This window comes from Sceloporus undulatus, chromosome 2, assembly GCF_019175285.1.
Source record: "Sceloporus undulatus isolate JIND9_A2432 ecotype Alabama chromosome 2, SceUnd_v1.1, whole genome shotgun sequence".
NCBI lineage: Eukaryota > Metazoa > Chordata > Lepidosauria > Squamata > Phrynosomatidae > Sceloporus > Sceloporus undulatus.
This window is the reverse complement of record NC_056523.1, coordinates 31,982,509-32,004,047: the sequence shown is the minus strand read 5'-3', so window position 1 is coordinate 32,004,047 and position 21,539 is coordinate 31,982,509. Positions and strand designations below refer to the sequence as shown.

General features: G+C 42.2%; 1 protein-coding gene across 17 annotated transcripts in view; it reads left to right on the top strand.

The window, feature by feature from the left end:
• MAGI1 (membrane associated guanylate kinase, WW and PDZ domain containing 1) overlaps nt 1-21,539 on the top strand; it is a 598,529-nt gene that overhangs the window by 45,599 nt on the left and 531,391 nt on the right. The window lies entirely within an intron of this gene.

Sequence of the window (21,539 nt, the reverse complement as noted above, 5' to 3'; positions counted from 1 at the left end):
AATAGGAGAAAAATAAATGGAAGAGGTTGTGAGTTTCTGGGAACCCCAAGAAGGTCAGATTGGGACTCAAGGAGGGCTGAGTTTTGCCCTTGAATTAGAGCTGACCTAGGCAGTGATTTAGCAAACAACTGTCCAGAGACCATGGACCCTTTCACACTGCTTAATTATAGTACTATGCATCTACTTTGACTACCCTGGTTCAGTCCTATGCAGTCCTGAGATTTGCAGCTGAGGGAGTGGTAATTAGATTTCAGGACCTCATCCAGAGAGCTCAAGTTCCTCACTAAACTACAAAACTGGGATTCCATAGGATATAGCCAAGGCACTTAGAGTAAAAGCATAATGCTATAATATGAAAGGGACCCATGACTTTGAGAAGGACTCATAAAGGAAGGATCATTGTCTGAAGCAATGCTACTAAAAGAGGTAATCCCTGGACCAGTACCAGTACCCAAGTCATTGGCTGCTGGGCCTTGGAGAGCTTTCAGGAAAGAAAGAAACTGTTGTAGCCAATGGGCATAAATAGTTCCTGGCACATTGGGAGAGGGGGGAATGCACAGTCTCCTGCATCAGTTAGCTTACAAAGCACTGGTTCGTAGCCAACATAGCAAGTGGTGGGAAATGGAGGCAGTTTTGCAGTCCAATGGCAAGTGGAAGGCCACATGATTCTGACACCTTGTCTGAAGTATGGAGGTTTGAAGCCATGTTCATGGTTTTGTCACACACATCCTGTTGTCTGTTGTGGGACCAGAATGCTGCCTGGACCAGAGAGGCTGACAGAGTCTGTTGCTGCTGTTGTTAAGGGCAGGGAGAGATAGCTGGAATTAGATCGTAAGCGCTCAGAGCAACTGATCAGAATTGCTGCAAGGAAACATGATGGCACATGTACAATATCCAGACATTTATTGAACCCTGCTGCTTTGTCTTTACAGGTACAGAGCTTTTGCTCTAATCATACGTAAAATTTACATCTCATCACAAGTAGCTGGAGTGGTTTGGCAGGAGTCTAATGCTTAAATTGTGCAGACACTAATTAAAAATATATAATGCGCCCATGATTAGTTTATAATGATCGTAATCCCCTTATACTTGCTTATTATCACAGCATGTCAGACCTTAAGCCACCTTGCGCCTCACTTGAAGCCTTGTAAGTAACAAACCAGCTATTAACTGGTGATCACCGATTCCTAAAGGATTATTTCCCAAATACAATAACATGGCTCAATAAAGGCATCAGTTTTCCATCTGCTGTTGAACTCCTAGGGGAGTTGTTGCCATTTTCTTCATGTTTGTTCTTCTGCTCAGCTGGCTCCTTTTGCTGGGGAACAATAGTGCCTTGTTACTCGGTTGCACTGTGTTTCATGCAGACATAACAGCTTCTCATGTAAGCCAAAGCAGGGGGCTGGGGTGGAAGATGCTGGGCAGAAAGGGTGATGAAATGGCTCCCCTCTTGGTAAAATATTTAGATTTGCCAGCCAAAATTGAATGGTGCAGCTATGCCTGACTGTGTTTGGCTTCTCAGGAACTAATATTGTTGCTTGTTTCTTTCTCCTTCCTTTCCTTTGTCTCTTTTCCTGTTCCTCTTTCCCAGTTAATCAAGCAGCTTCTTTAAACACACTCTGGGAGTTTCAAGTTCAGTGCTAGTTCCCGGTAGACTTGGCACAAAACTTTGCTGGATTCAACAGTGATGAAGTTCGTCAGCCTGAACCAGAGCTGAGAAAAAGTTAACGTTTTGGACTACAACTCTCAGAATCCCCATGGAGAAGCACCACCTAGGGCTTGTGGGAGTTGTACTCCAAAAGAATAACTTCCCTCAGGTCTGGATGAGGCCTGTGGGTTGTTTCCTTGCCATACGAATTTTGGAAGTTTGTTTAGCAAGGTGAGAATATGGTCAGAAGCTCTCTGTACATGTTGTCCACTGATAAAGCATTGTTTGTTTTTTAATGTGCAAAGAGGCAATTCTGGGCAGGCATTATAAAGAGACGTTCTGGTGACCCCACGTGGCTGTAGCTAACCCTAGAAGGCCAGTTGCTACAATCATAGAATCATAGAGTTGGAAGACACCACAAGGGTAGTCTAGTTCAACCCCCTGCCATGTAGGAAATTACAATCAAAGCATCCCTGACAGATCCAGCCTGTTTAAAGACCTCCAAGAAAGGAGACGCCAGTACACTCTGAGGGAGTGTGTTCCACTGTCGAACAGCCCTTACTGTCAGGAAGTTCCTCCTAATGTTGAGGTGGAATCTCTTTTCCTGTAGCTTGCATCCATTGTTCCGGGTCCTAGTCTCTGGAGCAACAGAAAACAAGCTTGCTTCCTCTTCAATATGACACCCCTTCAAATATTTCAACAGGGCTGTCATATCACCTCTTAACCTTCTTTTCTCTAGCATTTTGAAGATGCCCTCCTCTAGTCTGCTGGGATTTCTCCTGTTCTCCAGTAGTTCTCAAAGATTATTGCCAATGGTTCCGATATTACATTTGCCAGTTCTTTTAATACTCTTGGATGTAGTTCATCTGGTCCTGGAGACTTAAATTAATTTAGATGAACAAGATATTCCTGTACAGTTGAACCTTGCCTTACATGGGGGATCTGTTCCGGACCCCCCGCATAAAGCGAATTCTGCCTAGGCTGGAGCTCCATTCAAGTGGGGATGCACCGCCCCATGCGCTCCCATGCAGCTTGAGCACGTAAGCTCAAGACCGCGTATAGCACGCCTGCGTATAATGCGGGCTCACTGTACTATCTCTTTACTTATTCTGTGCTGAAATTTCTCTATTCTGTCGTCTGCACCATTATCCTCAGGTTGAGCACCCTTTTTGTTTTCTGAGAAGACTGAGGCAAAGAAGGTGTTGAGTAATTCTGCCTTTTCTCTGTCCTCTGTTAGCATTTTGCCATCTTCTCCACATAGTGGCCCTACCATTTCCTTCTTCTTCTTTTTGCTGTGGACATATCCAAAAAAGCCCTTTTTATTGTATTTAACCTCTATAGCAAGCCTGAGTTCATTCTGCGCTTTAGCATTTCTGACTTTATCCCTACATGTGTTTGCTATTTGTTTGAATCCCTCTTTGGTGATTTCCCCGTTTTTCCATTTCTTATACATGTTCTGTTTAAAAGTCAGCTCAGTTGAAAGTTCCTTAGTCATCAATCCTGGTTTCTTGAGACACCTCCCATTTTTCTTCCTCACTGGAACTGTTTGAAATTGTGCCTTTGGTATCTCCCTTTTGAGAAACTCCCATCCGTCTTGAACTCCCTTCCCTTTTAGTATTTCTGAGCACGGGATCACCCTCAATACTTCTATAAGTTTACTGAAATCCGCTCTCCTAAAGTCTAGAATGTGTGTCTGACTTAGCCTACAACAGCCGACTGCTCCAGAAAAAACATAAACAATTTATTTGCATATCAAACTATACAGAATTAGAAGATGACAGAAACAGCCAGTAGGCAGTCTAGCTTGATCCCGATAGGACAGAACTATATGCATTATGAACCATCCCTACTCCAATGGAGATGTTCATAGGTGGGATGTGGCATGTGGGAATGGGAGGGAATAAGCATATTTCCCTATTTCCCTTCAAAGGCCAGGGCTTCTGAAACATGCTTTCTGGCCAATTGAGGGAAAGCAGCTTGCGGAGCACAGAATTCTATGTTTGCACATTCCTAAATGTGTACAGAAATAGATAAAGTCTTTTTGCACCATTTTTTTTAAAAGTAGAAATGTTTTCTGGGAAGGAAAAAGGGGGGGGGAGGTGTGCACAGAAAGTCTGTGTCTTTTTCTGCACAGAATAATGCCCCATTACATTTCAGGCTGTGCAAATACTAGAAGAAAGTCTGCATAAAAGTCTTGATGCTGCATTATCCTTCCCGATGGAATTTCCTGTGTGTTGGGAAACTCTTTTCTTGGCTGTCAAATAAATAACAAGGAATACTCTTTCCATCCTGACATTTTATTTGGTAGTTTGCAAGCAATGTGGAAGTTTGGGATTGGCCCTCTGGAGTGGGGATGAGGTTTTTTTGCACAGTTTGTGCTTCTTGAAGGATCTAAAATTAGATTTCCAGCTGCGCCCTGTATCTCAGGTGCTAGCAAGAACTGTTGCTTGGCATTCCTGAGGGAGAATCTTCTTGTAAATTTCAGTCACCATCTAGAGTGAGAAGAACTTGAATGGAGATGAGGAAAAGAGAAGGAGAGATGGACTGAGACTGATTTCTTCTGGCTTGCTATAGTGTGATTGGGAGCAAGGGTGGGTTTCTATATTTTGTCTAAATCTGGAATGGGGTTCATGCAGCCCTGCAAGTGATGATCAGCCACCCCACACATATATCCTAAACAACACAGCTAACAGTGGTGAATTCAGAGGTTATAGTCCAGCTTCATCTGGAAGGCTACAAATAGTCCAGGCCTGATCAAAATAAAGCTTGCCTGCATGATAGATTTTATTTTCATGTGATTTTTCAAAGAAAAAAACAATGCTTTTTAAAGAGGGTGCATCTTGTAGACAATATCTACTCTTATTTTGTAGAGCAGAAATTGCCTTTTTAAAAAGGAAAAAATGTGCTCGTTTTAAATATGAGGAAGTAAAATAAACGAATCAATAAATAATATTTGTTTGATGCTTTTCCACAATTACCTGCATAAAAGGCCATCAGAGTTGCATTGCTTTTTCATACAAAACTCTTAATAAGATTTATATTGTAAAGGTGCTTCTTTTGTTTTTGTTTTGAAGGTGTGTCTTAAGTGGCTTTCAGGCTAGGTTGCAGTTGAATTCCTGCAGCATGAACTGTTCTTAAATTATTTTTCATCTTTCTTGTTTTAAGTCCTCCTAGTTTGTGAATGACAAGTTTTTTAAACCAAGCTGTTCACAAGGGGATGCTTTTCTTGAGAATTACTTTCTGATGCTGCAAGAGAGCTATGCCATAAAGGCAATTCAATGGAGATTTGAGTGTCCCCAGGGAAAGGGCAAGCAAGTATTGTTGTGATATCCCTACAGCCAGGGGGAAAAAAAGCTAAATGTGGCCTCTTCTGGTTTGCTGGGTTACATTGCTTCAGAGGAAATACAAAAGAGCACTACGAAGTGTAATAAGAACACAACTGGAGAAAATGCACAACAAAAATTAAAAGCCGTGCACTCCACAGAGATAACTGACAGCTTCCCTGAAATTTCTGGGGCAGGGGGGTGGGAGGGAGGGACCCAGCCAGCAGCATATTATTGATTTGTGGTTTGACCAAACAAAATACTCCTCCCTGAAGCCATCTGCTATTGTTTTGTCTACAGTGGCTTAAAGAGATGAACTAGTGGAGATATCTGATATTTGCATAGTACAGGATAAACAGAGTGTTTTGGGAAGAGGTGGGGGAACTTTATTAGATGGAAATATAGTTTTGCTCGGCAGTTTTGATTTTGAAAAAAAAATCAAAGCGGTAGGCAGAAACTTTGGTGGAGAGGATAAACTTATGACTTACACCACACCTCCTGCAGTGCAGTTTTGTCTTGTCTTACATGATACATCAGCCCTCTTCAGCAACTAGGCTCTGCACCAAGTTGCAGAGTGCTATGTGGCCCTCCTGATGATGATGTGCATCTACAGCTTCCTTCTTCCCTCTCCAATAGCCATGTGGAGTGGGGCTGATGGAACTGGAGTCTCAACATTTTCTGAAGGGCTGATCATTTCTCAGTTCTGGGGTATATATATATATTTTAAAAAGTGAATGGAGAGGTGATTTGGGCCATCAGCTGATGGATTCCTCCCTTTAGACCTCCATGTATGGGACAAAAGGACTGTAGAGGGAAGTTACACACATCCATCTGAGTGCCCAATGAATCCGCCACATGATCAGTAGCCTCAATTGTCTTATTTTCTGCTCCCTCTTTTTGTTGCCTCATTTCTTATAAATTGTTAACCTCTAGGTGCAAGACTCTTAATTTTATATGGTGTATGGTGGATTTAAGGCATTTCAATAAGGTATCGATGATGGACTGCTTGTTCTTGCCCTGCTTTTCTAATTTGGATTTTATTATAAATGATATTATTGATGTTTTGGTAACATCATCACTGAGAATGCCTAATAAATAAAAGTGTTGTGTACTAACCTTTCAAAGATGAACCATTGTTGGAAGCTAAGGCATTGTGGAGACTTTGATGCTTCCCTGAAAGACAAGACGTTCCTTCTGGCCATATGCCAATTTGAGGCTAGGCAAGCTTCTGTTGAACCAAATATTCAGGAAGGAACTTTGTGAAATTTTCTTGGATGCCTTGTGTCCTTTCAGACTTTTCTCCCTTGAAGTAAAATCAGTTGGTTTGATAGATGCTTATCTTTCACCATTTTAGTTTGCCTTATATTATCCCTTTGCCCTGTTCTTAATGATTGAGTTCCTCTTCCCTCTTCCTTTCTTTGCTATGCTACTGTTAGACTTTGCTACTTACTTTATTATGGACTTTTTTACATGGGGACCTATGTGCTTCCATCCCGAAAATGGTTAAAGTTTTTGCATCCCGGAAAAGCAAGCAAATTCCCTAGTGCTTATCACACACAGAGCACAACAAGGGGTTAAAAGCACATTACTTAGGCAAGAAAGTGGATCGAAAGCGAATTTGGGTTTCAGACGGATGAGGACCAATACCCTTGCTAGCTTGGAAATAACTTTTTTGTGCTTGCTCCAAATTGTCCTTTCCACAAATGCACAGACAGACATGCTCCAGAGAGGATAGAGAAACTGGGGAGAAAAATCATCTTTAATCATCTTTGCCCCAGAAGCTGTTTTAGAGGAGCACAGGCTGAGGTTTCCCTTTGCAGACTCACTTAAAAACCACACACACACACACAGAAAGAGAGACTAGAGAGAAAGAGGATGGGGCTGGTCCATAAACTTACCTGATTTCAGCAAGGGCTGAAACTCCCTGATGCCCTCCTTTTCCAGAACATATCCTCCATTTCTCCCTCCTGTACAAGAGGAATTCCAAAACATCCTCTCTCTTGCTCTCTCACCAGCTGTTTCCTGCGGCAGGAGGAGGGGAACAGCTGCACAAGAGAAAGAGGTGTGTTGTGTGTGTATCCCTTTAAGAACAAGCCTCCCTTTCTCTCCCTGGCACAGCAAGGAACCCTGGAAAATCAGAGAACAGGGAGAATCTGGGACATGGTTTTCAGACAGCTACTATTATGTGAACTGGACTTATTGAAAATTATTTTTGTGAAAATGCTTATTCCCGGATTCACCTCACTTTCTGTCTGGATTCTGACCAGTTTGTGCAAACTGGATTCTGAAAAGCAACTGTGAAATTGTCTCTAATGCCCTGGATGACCCTACATTGTGACCAGTATAACCTTTCAATTTTCCCCGTGTGAAAAAGTTCTATGTTAGTTTGTCAAGGATTTGATACCTGGATGGCCTGATGATACTGTTGGATTGGTTCGGGAATACCCTGATTGTGTTTTCTTCCAGTAACTGAGCTGACAACCCAAGTGATTGAGACCCCTTTTCATATTGGACATACACCAGAAGTATCTGTTGCTGTAGTACATCCTGTTACTTTTCCTCTTTCACATCATAAGATATGGTTGAGAAGATCTGGAAAAATATAATCACCTTGGGTCTTAGGGCAAGAGAGAGGCCAGAGACTAATTTAAATGTGTGTGTATACATATATATTTGATCAGTCCCTTGGAGGGTGTAGATGTGTAGGTGAGAAACTGTAAACTTTACAGTGTAAAGGGCTGGAAACCTTTTAGAATCCAGATGAACCCACACTTCAAAGGGAATGCAGTCTAATTAAATCCATCCATCATGAAAAAAATGAATATACTTCCAAAATTTTTTCTGCAAGAGGGAATGGCATGAACTGCTAATCTAAAAGTTAGCTTTCAGTTGCCAAGGAAATTAATATAGGTGTAATTAAAAATGTGCAAATGGATTTTAAATACATTATTTGAGAACTGGGAGCAGATATGGCTGATGAAAAACATATCTGAAGGGCTTTTTAAAAAAGTAAGTGAAGCTGTATTTTGGCCTTGTTGTGATCACAGAATAGAATAATAGGATCATAGAGTTGGAAGAGTCTCCAAGGGCCATCCAGTCCAATCCCTGCCATGCAGGAACTCACAATCAAAGTACTCCTGACAGATGGCCATGCAGCCTCTGTTTAAACATCTCTAAAAAACAAACAAACAAACTTCATTGATATACCACTTCATACTGCCTAAGCAGTTTACAACTGTAAGCTAATTTGTCCCCAACAATCTGTGTACTCATTTTAGTGACCTCGGAAGGATGCAAGCCTGAGTCGAGCTTGAGCCCTTTCTTGTCTTGAACTCACAACCTTATGGTTTTGAGTGAGTGGCTGCAGTACAGGCATTTAACCACTGTGCCACCAGGGCTCATAAAGAAGGAGACTCCACCACACTCTGAGGGAGTGCCCTCCACTATTGAACAGCTCTTACTGTCAGGAAGTCTCTCCTAACGTTTAGGTGGAACCTCTTTCCCATTGTTCCATGTCCTGTTCTCTGCAGAAGCAGAAAACAAGCTTGCTCCATCATCAATATGACATCCCTTCAAATACTTAAATAGGGCTATCATATCACCGCTTAACCGTCTCTTCTCCAGGCTAACATAGTCTGCTCCCTAAGTCTCTCCTCACATAGGACATGTTTCCAGACCCTTCACCATTTTAGTCGCCCCTCCTCTGAACACACTCCAGCTTGTCAGTGTCCTTTTTGAATTGTGGTGCCCAGAACTGGACACAATATTCTAAGTGAGGCCTGCCCAAAGCAGAATAGAGTGACACTATTACTTCCCTTAATCTAGACACTATACTTCTGTTGATGATTTTGGAAGCTGAGCAGGGTCAGACCTGGTTATTACTTGGATGGGAGGCTGCCAATGAATAACAGGTGCTGTGGACTATATGCCAGAGGAAGGAACTCGCAAAATCACCTCTGAGTATTCCTTGCCTAAGGAGACCCTATAAAATTAATGGGGTCACCAGAAATCAACAGGTGACTTGAAGGTACACACACACACACACACACAGAGTGTTCTGTTCACATTCTGCCAGGCTAAAATAAGTTCTGCTATTCATAATGAGAATTTCACCCACTATCTTGCTGAATGGCTGTGGCTAACAGTTTGAATAACACTGCTTCGCTTTCAGAGAGTTTGGCAATCCAGAATTGGCTGGGAGGTGTGCTTCCTGACCCTTGTACTGTAGTGTTGCCAGGATATAATTGCTTAGAAATGATGGCACATTGTCTTAAGGACACTCAAAGCTCTGGGATAGATTGCCAGCTGAAAGTGTCCAAAAGGAGGTTTCAAGGTTGCAGAAGACAAAAATATATCATTTCTGCTAATGCTAATATATAGCAGAGAGCTCCAAAGTGCACGTTTGTGATAGAAGTAGTGAGTGTATTCATGTAAACAGAGAACTGCAGTAGAATGGTAGGAAAGGAAGTTTTCTGCGTTCACTGCTGCTAAAATGTCCATTGTATGTAACAAGGCTGAAAACTGGCTTTTATTTGCAGGCTGCACATTCATCAATCAATCACTTTATTTACATTCTGCATTTTTCCCATGAGTGGCATTCACAGTGGCTTACAGAGTAAAAAAGGAAGAAGAAATTAAACCACCTGTAGCTAAAAATGTAGCAAAAGATAAGATTAAAATAATATTAAAACCTCTACAGAACCATGGCAAACATTAATTTAAAAGCATAGATTAAACAACATTAAAACAGAAATCCCATTATATAAAAGGATCAATTCCCAAAGCGTCTACTGGAATAAAAAAGTCTTTGCTTGATGGTGAAAGGACAGCAAGGGCAGGGGGAGCAAGGGTAAGTTCCACAGTGTAGGAGCAGCCATGGAGAATCATAGAATCATAGAATCATAGAGTTGGAAGAGACCGCAAGGGCCATCCAGTCCAACCCCCTCCCATGTTTCCACCAGCCATACTCTGTTGTGTTTGCTGCAATGAGGTCATTAAGTGTTCTCAGAATTCCCTAACATTGAGCTAGGGCAGTTAAAGCAGTCTCAAACTGGATTATTTCTGCAGTGTGTTTTGGATGTTAGTGACAACAAAGCACTGTCCAGGAGGCCATGGCAGTGTCTGATTCTGTGCACTGATTCAGGCTTGGTCACAGACCAGCAAGAAGATAGGGAATCCCCTGGTTATGTTTACTTTTTGTGCCCATGAAGTGCAGCAGGTAAATGCTGCAGCCCAGCTTCCCTGGTGCAAGACAAACCTTGCCCTCTGGGTGAACCACTCTGTTAGAAAAAAGGAGGACAAGAACAGCCAGTGTTGTTATGCTGAGTTGACTGGTGTTTTAGTTGTATATACTAACAAGTAAAATCTTTGGCTGCATGTCTCTTTAGTTTGACGTTAATTTGTTTAGACAATGGTGCTAGGGAGTGGTGTAACTGAAAATGGCCAATGGAGGTAAATCAAAACTTCTGGAAGGGAAGGTCAAAAGAAAAGTTGGGTTGCTAAAAAGAGTATATAAATTATCCTTAACTTTGAATATGTGCAATAGTAGTAGTAGAAGTAATATTTATTTCTTATCTATGGATCGAGGCAGGAAACAACAGATTTAAAATACAACAAATGGATACCAGTTGAGTATCCCTTATCCAAAATGCTTGGGATCAGAAGTATTCCTTTTTAATGGATTTTTTAATATTTTGGAATACCTGTTTTTGCATATACAGTCTGCCCTCCGTATTCGTGGCCTTGTTTCGATTATTCAGAAGGTCAAGGCCACTAATGTGGGCATCCCTCCTCTCTTTCCCTGCCTAATCCCATTTTGAGCAGCCCAGGGAGAGATTGGGGAAGTGAAGGCAGGAGGTGCCTTGCCCCCTCCCCCAAGACCCTTCTCCTCCCCATCCTCTCCTTGGCTGGCCAGGGAAAGGTGGAGAGGGGAAGGTTCTGGAGGGGCCAAGGCACAGCTTGCCTTCTCCTCCCCATCATCTCCTTGGGTTTCCCAGGGAAAGGATGAGGGAAGCAAAGGGTCTCAGAGGGGCCAAGGCATCTCTTGCCTTCTCCTCCCTGATCCACTCCTTGGGTTTCCCAGGGACAGGATCAGGGAGACAAAGGGTCTCAGAGGGGCCAAGGCACCTCTTGCCTTCTCCTCCCTTGAGCTGCCCAGGGAAGGATCAGGGAGGCAAAGGGTCTCGGAGGGGCTAGGGCACTGCTTGCCTTCTCCTCCCCAATCCTCTCCTTGGGCTGGCCGGGGAAAGGATTGGGGAAGAGAAGTGGCAGGGAGCCAATTAAAGGGACAGAAGGGTAGGAAAAAAATAGCGTGCAGTGCTGCACCTCTTCCCATGCTCACCCTTCCTTTAACTGGCTTCTAAGTGGGGGTAGAATTATTCGCGATTTTCCCATATTCATGGGGGTCTCCTTTCCCTAACACCCGTGAATATGGAGGGAGGACTGTACATCATGAGACAGGGTTCAGATCCCTACTCGAGCATAAAAACCCACTGGGTGACCTTGGACAAGTCACACTCCCTCAGCTTCAAAGGATGACAATGGCAAACTCCCTCTGAAAAACTTGCCAAGAAAACGCTATGATAGGTTAATCTTAAGGTCACCATAATTAAAAAAAAACCAAAAACTTGGAGGCACACAACAACAGCAACAATGTGACATAATAAGGCTGGAAAGAAGTGAGGACCTGTGAAATGGCAAGAGGCATGGATACCCACCTTTTCTCAGATGCTTGCATCTCTCTCGAACCCCAAAAATACAGTACAGGTATCTACTACACTACGTGGGTTGTAGCTAAAAGGTTTAGGATTTTGGAATACAGCTGACCCTTTGTATCATGGCTTTAATTTTTAATACTGTACTTTTTTTTGCCCAGAATTGTCTTTAGAGGGCATGTAGGTCATTTCTACCAGATTTGGAGTCCCTGGTTCCACCAGGAGTTAAAAATGAGATTTTAAAAACACTTTTCATTTTTTTTCTTGCTCACATATGCTCTCGAAGAAGTGTAGGGTGCATTTCCACCATGTTGTTATTTTGACAACATTATATGCATTATATCTCACTTACTTTGGAACAGAATTATAATGTTTGATATATTAAAAGTACAGTTTATTCAGAATATAATTTCCAATTGAATTTACCTTTTAATATTTTTATTTTTATTGTTACAAATGGAGCTCCAAGGCCCTGGACTATAGGAATCCATTTGGTTTTGCCAGTTTGAGGAGCAGGCAACCCCCCCCCCCCCCCCATGTAACAAAAACAGAAGAAACTATCAACATTAGCAAAAACAGGAAATTATTTTGTCTACACAGTTCCTCATAGTGTCAAGCAGGCATACTGTGCTCATTCCCATAAAAAGTAATTCAGGACTGTAAATTACAATGGTCTGATACTGTACATGGTTTTACTTAAACGTTTTTCCATAAACATCTTCTTACACAGCTTTAAAAAATGATTTTGGGGTAGTAAGTATGTGAACATCTTGCTTTAAACATTTTATTCATCATTCTAAAAGAATATATTCCATAATCCACTTTAAACAACTTTTTCAGGGGGGAAAAGCTTCAGGAAAAATGGGAAAAAACTATTTCTCTCATATTTCTCTCATTTTTCCTTGGGCCTTCACATCACTCTACGCTATGATGAAAGTGGCAATGTTTTTTGTGAAAAGCCATCAGAGAGTGGGAATCCCATATATGAATGTGGCTACCTTTAGCCTCTCATATACCTCTCATGTATGGCCATTTTCGATGGAGATAGCTAACATGTTCAGCTGGAAATCAAGTGATGTGTGCATTTGTAAATGCTGAGCAAGGATACTGATTCATGGCTTTGGAAGATGGGTGGGATTAAAGCCTCTTTCTACAAATCAGTTTGGAGGTAGAAACAAAATTAGCATCTTGATGAGAATCCAGCTGTCTAATGGGAATTTATGCCTGTTTGGCCAAGGGGTGTTGCTTAGTGACAGGGCAGCTGCAAACAAAGAAAACAGTTTAAAAAGAAGAGAAAAAAAGTGCAAGTGAGTATACTGTACAAGGTGGCTACTCTTAAGGACCCCTGTGGTTCCCTTAACTGTCTCACTGGACCAGATATTGTGCATGTTTGCTCTCTTGTTAAAATCACCATGTGACTTAGTAACTGATCTGTCTTAAAATGATGATGTTAATATCCACATGTTTGGTGGGATTTCTTTTTTTGTTGACTTTTAAAATGCCTCCTGATCAACATGCTAAGAGATGTGGCCCTACTTATTCCAACTGGCTGTATATCTGTGTGTGGATGGTCATGGCTATTCACACATCACTTGGGGCTATTATCATAAGAAATTTATTTAGCCCACCCCTCCATGAAGGATCAGAGTCACTGTAACTTTGTGTCTCAACCCAGAGAGCTGATCCAGAAAGTTGAAATATTTATTGGTGAAAATAATAATATTGCATAACCATTTTGAATTTTATTTGAGATGTTTTATCATATCTTGCCATGCACTGAGTTTGGCTTGGATTTGCATTCTACTGTTTGAATGCTATCACAGCAATTGGTCAGAGCACTAAATAAATCCAGTTTGGAGGCTAGCAAATGTGTGAATGGTTCAGCCTGTGCAGTGAATGCTTGCAAAGTATCCCGGCTGCCAAGACCCCCAAAGCACTGTATGACAGAGTATTTGAGGACTGTTATTATTCTGTGATGCTTTGAAGTTTTTTTCTCCACTTTTTGCTGGCATGTTGGTAATTTATGAAATGAACTGGGAGCTTATTAGAACATTCTAGCCAGCTTGTTATTGCCCTGGATTAGGGTAGTTGAACATCAAAATGGCCTGTCTTTAGAGACTCTGGAAGAGAAACAATCCTTCTTAATCTTACAGATTTGCATGGTTCTGTTTGAAGAAGAAGGTCTATGGAAATAAACCTGTAAATGCACCCACTGTAACATAATTTATCTGTAAATGGTGTAATGCCTTGCTCCTAAAGCATATGTACCCATAAGGAAGTCCTGCAGATTTCAGAAGTGTGATTGATTAGCAAGTGAGTCTGCTAAGAGTCTATGTTCTCAATAATAATCTCCTCCTCTTCTTTCTCTCCCTACCCAATTTGCTGGCTTTTCGGGGTTGGCAAAACAAAGTCAGGATGATGAGTAATTAACAGAATGATTCAAGAAAAGGGGACCTCAGTGTTGTCTTGCTTTGCCCAATAGCCCACTGTCATGTCACTATCTTTTTCACAGATGTGGCAGGCCTTTTGTGGAAGAGTGTGAACAGCTGATAAATTACAACTGCATATTCTTATAGGGCAGTTTTGTCTAAAATAGATTCACATCAAAACCTAGGCATTCTCTTGTCTTGATTGGTTGTTCCTAAGGGAAAAAGATATTGCAATGGTGGATGCTGGCTAAATACTGGTTGGTTGGTTAGTTGGCAGGCATTATAAAGCCACTATCTGATGGCATACAACATGGAAATGAACCACACAATTTGGTGTCTTATAAGTTGTTTTACATGGATAAAGTTTAACTACAGTGGAGAGTCATAGGCCTTGGGGCCAAATCTGCCCTCTATGGTTCCTTAGATGATCAATCCATAGCTCCTTCTCCACTGTACCCTACTTGGGTGATGCCCCAGAATCTGCAATTTTTTAAAACAATTCTAAATAGTTGAAACAGCTTTCTTAAAACTTAGCTATGGGCAGTAAGATTTCACAGCTAAAATATGCTGATATGTTTTGTCCTAAATGCCTCCCCCCAAGTTTTCTAAAATTAAATGAGGGTCTCCACTCTTGTATTATAAAATCAGGTGCTTGATTACACCCTCCCCATATTTGTCAGATGGATAAATGGGACTTCCCTGTTCAGCAGCAATATGGACTTGGTTAATAGAACAATAGGAAGCTGCCTTGCACTGAATGAAACCAGTGGTCCATCTAACCCAGTACCGCCACTTCTTGATGCCCCTAACCCTAGTACGGACCGAGTCCGTACAAAATGGCGGCGCCCTATGCACATGGGCACCGCCGTGACTATGTCACGACTGCGCCGCCTCTAAACAGGGCGGCGCGGTTGTGACGTAGTGGGGCTGTGCGAGGGCGCCTAGGGCGCCCTTTCTGCGGCCCCAGAAGGAGCTCAGTTTCGGAGCTCCTTCCAGCTTTGTGTCGCTTGGCACAGCCTTTACATGGCTGTGCCAGCGACGCAGAGGAGAAAGGGGCCAAGTGGCCCCTTTCTCCTCCTCCCCGCTGCTGCCAGGTGTCCTTGGAGCTTGAGGCCCCAAGGACACCCCTTTCCAGGCCGCGGGGAAGCGGCCTTTTGCAGCTTCCTCGTGGCCTGGAAAGCGGCAGATCAGGGCCTCGGAGGCTGCCGTTGTGGCAGCTGAGGCCCTGATCCGGCGGGGTAAGGGCCGGTTACAGGCCACCCCAAACAGGCGGTCTGTAACATGCCTAAGAGTCTCTAAGTGGTTTACAACTGTAAGCTAATTGCCCCCATTAAGCTGGGTACTCATTTTAGCGACCTCAGAAGGATGCAAGCCTGAGTCGAGCCTGAGCCCTGGCTGGTATTGAACTTACAACCTTGTGGTTTGTGAGTGAGTGGCTGCAGTACAGGCATTTAACCACTGCTCCACCAGGACTCAGAAGATGTGTGAGCCTCAGATATGAGGCTGAATATTTCTTCTTTTTCTGCATGCATGAGAAACTGGATTGCTATTCTGTCTAAACCCCTGATTTAGATCAGGAACAGGCAGAAATATACCAGCTCTCAAAACCCCAGCCAGCCATTGGGTTATTTTGGGAGTTGTATTTTGAAAAAAGGTATTGTGTCTCATCTGTAATGAATGTTTGACTTTCCAGATGCTTTAACCTGCAGCGGTCAGCAGCTCCATCCATTGCAGCCAACAGGAAGGAATTATGGGAGTTGTCCAAACATCTGGAGAGTTAGAGTTTTCCCAGCTCTGCTTTAGGTTATCTTCTTTTCACAGGGTTAGGCAAAATGCAACCTGCCAGCCATTTTTGTGGCTCCAGACCGTCCTCCCCCCTCTGGTTATAGAATTGCCCCCCCTCCCATTCTCTCTATGTGGTGTGGAGGTATTTTTGTCACATTCCAACACCCCGGCCATTTTAAGCCCAGGAAAGGCCTTTTTTTTAAAACCAGAGGTGAAGTGGAAGCAATTTCTGATTACCTCCTCTTTTGAAAAACAGCCCTATGCTGTGTATAAAATGCTCTGACAGCCTCAATAAAGCATGGCAGGTGGTGGCATAAATGTGTGTGAGAGAGGTTTGTAATGGGGTGCATCAGGATGGGGGCTGTGTTCTCCTAGGTTTCCTAATGTGACCCCTTAGCCTCCCACAGTTGGCCACTACTGTCTGAACTATAAATTGTGATCTTAACTCTGTTTTTATTCACAACAAGCCTTCAGGTAGGGTAGACTGAGAGCATGAAAGTGACTGGCCAAAGAGTACACCTTAATTTCACTGTGTCTAAATGTGAATTTGACCCCCATGCTTCCTGATCTAAAGCTGCATCTGCACTGCAGAAAAAAATGTGGGTTGACACCACTTTAAATGCCATGGCTTAGTGCTGTGGAATCCCATGATTTGTAGTTTGCTGCAGCACCAGAGCTGTCTTACAGAGAATGCTAAATATCTAACAAAACTACAGATTGTAGATTTCTATAGCATTGAGCCATGGCAGTTAAAGCAGCAACAGACTGCACTATTTCTGTAGTACAGATCACAGTCATTGTCTATCATTCTAGGTAGCATGTGAGAGGGTCTGAAAATATTTATTCCACACTGAGATATTGTGTGTAGAATAATGAGATACTTATTATCTTGCTAAATTCCATTTGGGGATGGTGTGCAAACAAGCTGTTGAATTCTAACCATTGCTTTTTCAAAACTGAAGTGTTTGTCATACCCTCACAAGTACAGTGGCTTTATCAAAACTGTCAGAGAATTATGCAGTGGTCTTCATTAACTTGAGGAACTATTCTCCTTAACGTGTCAGACGAAGTATAGAAACAAACACTGTAAGGTGTTATAGAGTTATAGCACTTTGATACTACTTTAAATGCCATGGCTCCATCCTATGGCATCCCAGGATCTGATTGTGCAGAAATTAGAATTTTCTTCCAAAAAGTGCCAAATGAGAAGTAAATTACACAGAGTGAAAGAGACCTGCTTTTAGTGGAAATGGGAGGAAGCATACCATTTGAGAGTGGGTATACTTTTTTTCTCTTGTCTTCCATTTTTTCCCCTTTGCCTTTTGATAAAAGCATTTTTGGGCAGCCCCAAACAAGGAAACCTGAACTTGATGTATATAGTTTCACCAGGGTTAGCATGAGTCTCTGGTTTTCTAAGGAAAGAATACAAAGTGTGGCACACTTGGTGTATATATTCTGTGTATTTAGTTTCAGCCACATATCCTGCATTGAATAATTGTTAACGTACCATGCTGGGCTTAGCCATTTTTTTCACAGAAGTTTCCAGGCATTGGGTGGTCTCATGGCTGAAAGTACTGAGAGAGACATAACAGGGTCTAGGTAACTGGAGCTTCATTGTTAATTTTAAATTTCCTTGTGTTTGAAAACTGAGGCCAGAACTGCTCTCTGTTTGATCAGATCTGTGGCTCAGCTTTGAAGCAAAAAAAAATAATTGAAGTTCATTTTACCTCTCCTTCCCCCATCCTCCCTTGTGCAGTTGTTTTACATTCTGAGTTGCTGTTAGGGATTTGTTTGGGGAAAGTCTGTTCAGAAAATGCCTTTGAAATTATAGGGATTTTGATTGTATCCTGCCTGTACGTTTGGGTGTTTCCTCCCCCCAACTTTGTCAATTAAGGAAAAACAAAAACCATATTTGTTGCAACAGAGACACATGTGTGTGTGGCGGGGAGGATGAGTTTCAGCTTTTATTTCTAGATAAGTAGAGAATACAAATTGTTTGTACGCCCTGAGATCCCAGTGACGCTAAGCTAATCATTCCAAATTTCTTTTGCAATCATTTTAACAACCAGTCAAAAGTTGATGGGAGGGGGTGGCAGACAGTTGGAGAAACATAACAAATTCTGCTTTCTTTTGTAGAGCCCTCGCTCAGATCTTTGGTGTTCTTGGAAACCAGCCATAGAATGGATTTGTATGATTTAAAGCATGGGACATTTCTTGCAAATTTATATTTGGGGAAAGAATGATGGAAAACTTCCCTGGGGCAAGTCTGGGTAAGGAATAGGCAGGGGTCTTTGAGAGAGGTTGGACAGTGTTTTCCCACCCTTTAGAACTGGCCCTTTGACATGTTTCACCCCCTGCATATTTGTGTGCAAGGATGAACATGTATGTGTGCTTAAACACACACATTTGTATGTGTATATATATGTGTGATTGCATGTCAAGAGTGAGGACAAATTATTAAGCTATCCTGAACACAGTGAGTGGTGATCTTGTAAGGATATGCAGGATAATAATCTTACACCCCCACCCCCCAGGTCTTGTTAGAGCACATAGCCAATAGTGAGGGATGATGGGAATTGCACTACTATAACATCTGGAAGCCCACATGCTTTCCCATCCCTGGGTAAAATATCCTTGAATGGAATGAAGACTGATCATTTCACTGTGCCTTCTATACGAAATAGTTCAGAACTGCAGAAATACACAAAACAGTCTTAAGTGCTGTTTGATTCATTCTGATATTCAGTAATTGAATGTGGGAAGTCATTTTGCATGAGTCTTTGGAGAGCTAGCATGTTGTAGGGCAGCCTTCCCTGATCTGGTGTCATCTGGTTGTGTTTCACTGCAACTCCCATCATTCCCAGGTAGCATTATCTTCTAATGCACAAGGTCTGGAGGGCAACTAGTCTAGGAAGGCTGCTGTAATGGCTGTCTGTAGTGTCAGACAAGGATTAGGGTGATACAGATTCAAATCCCTAGTCAGGTGGCATTGGAGTACTTATGATCTCTCAATCTAATCCGCTTCACAGGCTTGTTGTAAGGATAAGATGGGGTGGGAGAGTCATGTACACTTGCTTGAAGAATGTAATGAATGGTGTTAATTCCTGAACCAATAGGCCAACTGATCAGGCATCTAGGGAGCCTATTCTAGTAGAAATGGGCTCATAGTAAAAAAACTATAATGGAAAGCTGGCCTGCCTAATTAGAATAGTATCTATGCATCTGATGGAGCCTGGTCCATTAAAGGTTAAAATCATCTCAAGTTTCTCTTGGGGCCCTTTCACACTACACAGTTATAATGATATGATTCCACTTCAACTGCCATGGCAACTTCCCATGGAATCCAGGGATTGATAGTTGACGCAGGGATGTTCAGCACTCTCAGCCAGAGAGCTTTAATGTTCACCAAACCATGGCAATTTAGTTGGAATCATAATGCTATACATGTGCAGGATGAAAGGGCCCTACAGTGAAGGGAGATACCTTGGCTCCTTTGTCATACTCTGAACATATTAACAAAACCCTTTTGATGGTTATTTTACAGCAACAAATTCTGTTTGCTCCCAGCTTGTAAGGATGCGGCAACCTCTTTTCCCTCCCTCCTCACAAGAGCATCTGAAATTACTAACCAAACTCCTTTGCAATTAATTTCCTCTCCGAACGTTTTCACAATGGTGAGTCTACTGAAGATGGCATTTTAATGGATTAGAAGCTCTTAATTCAATATGAGCAAGCTGAGTTTATCACCTGTTGGATCAGCACAGTTTAAGAGAGAAGAAACAAATAACATTAAAAATTGATTTGTACCAAAGAGTCGAAAAACTGCAAATGTTAAAAATGAGGGATGATTAACTGTCTCTCTCCTTTGCTTTGCCTTGAACACCTTGGTGTGCTACAAAATTACTCAAACTTTCTTCTCGTTGTGGGCTTGCCTTTAAGCCCCACCGTCCCTCTCTCCCCTTCACTCACCTGACACTTGGCTGGCCAGACTGATGGTGGAGGGCAGTGCTGCAGCCTCTGTACATCCCGTTCAGCGACTGGCATGGCTGTTGGGCAAACAGCCATGGGCAAGCAGCCAGGTCAAGCAGCCATGCCAGACTTGAAATAGAAGGCACTTTACCCCCCCTGCAGCCACTACTGCTGCTGGGGGGTAGTGCTGCAGCCCCTGGACACCTCATTCTGGTTCTTGTGTGGCTGCTGGGCGAGCGAGAAAGGGAAGTGACACCCTTTTTCTCTTGCGTACCAGCCATACCAGTCTGAACTTGAGCAAACTTAATTTTTACAAACCTCCGAGGAAGTAGAGGATGTTAAGATAGCTAACCACAATTTAGAAAATATAATTCTTAGGAATGCAGATCCCAGAATCCCCCAGCCATCATGCATGTTGGCTGGAAAATTCTGGAGGTAGTAGGCTGTATTTCTGCTTGAACAGTAATGTTTCTAAAATCTGGCATGCACTGGCAGAAAATTGACCATGCAGGCTGTAAAATACCTGGAATTGTTGTCCAAAAGGTGAATTTCTCAGGTTCCTCATATAACTATTGAGTTGGTATAAACATTAGCTTTAGTCATACAAATATTTAAGTTAATTTTATTTTCTGCCTAAATCTCCAGCAGCTGAAAAATCCAACATCTTGGAATACACATGTTCAGCCTATGGGCTGCTTTTTCTATGAAAGTCTCTTTCCCACAACACAAACTGTGAGTGACATCAGCAGCTTTAAAAATAAAAGTGTGCACATATTAACAAAAGTTGGTCTCTGCCAATGAAAGCATTTTATACTAGGAATATAAAAATGTAGGCTTGAGTTTTTTTACCCTTTCATTGGAATGATTTCCTGAAGGCTGCTTAAACTGGGCAAAATCCAAACTGTCGCTCTTGCCCTTTTGGAAGCCTGAATATTTGGCTAATGCTGTTGAGAAGTTAAACAAGTACAAAGATAAGAACATAACAAAGAGTTTCACTTATTTTTAAAATAATCAACTTGATTTTTTTCTCCTCCTCTCTGCTCTCAGTTTTGCTCATACATTATCGTTATTGTGCTCAGAGCTCAATATAATTCAGCCACATGTGACTTTCTTGGACTTTTTAGATCTTTTAGAACAGCCTTCAGGAAACTACGGCCCTCTACCAGTTGATAAATCCTGTCAACTTTCACTATAGCCATGCCAGAAGGGGCTGATGGAAACTAAAATCTAAGAACATCTGCCTGAAGACAGGTTGCTCCAGCCCAGCTCTGGCTGCAGATTTTACCAACTTGTTTTCCTTGATAAATGAGAATGTTTTAACTTCCACCAAAAATGTGCATCAATTTAATAGTCCTGATTAAGACAGAATTGAAAATCCTTCCCTTTGTTTTAGTGAGCTCTAAATAGGGAAGATTTGGGGAACGGGTAGGGCTGATTGGTGACCCCCACCCCCTCAATAATTGACTGCACCTTTCAAAGGGGAGAAATTATCCTTTGTGCCACTGCCAGTTCTGCAATGCTGCTGTTCCTCCTGGTGTTCACTGCCATACATTTTCAGCCCCCCTCCCCATGTGCCCCCAAAGAATACACTATAGGAGCTTGACACTTGAAGGAATGACCCCTCTTCCATATACAGTATGTGTATGTGTGTATATACAGTGTGTATATATAG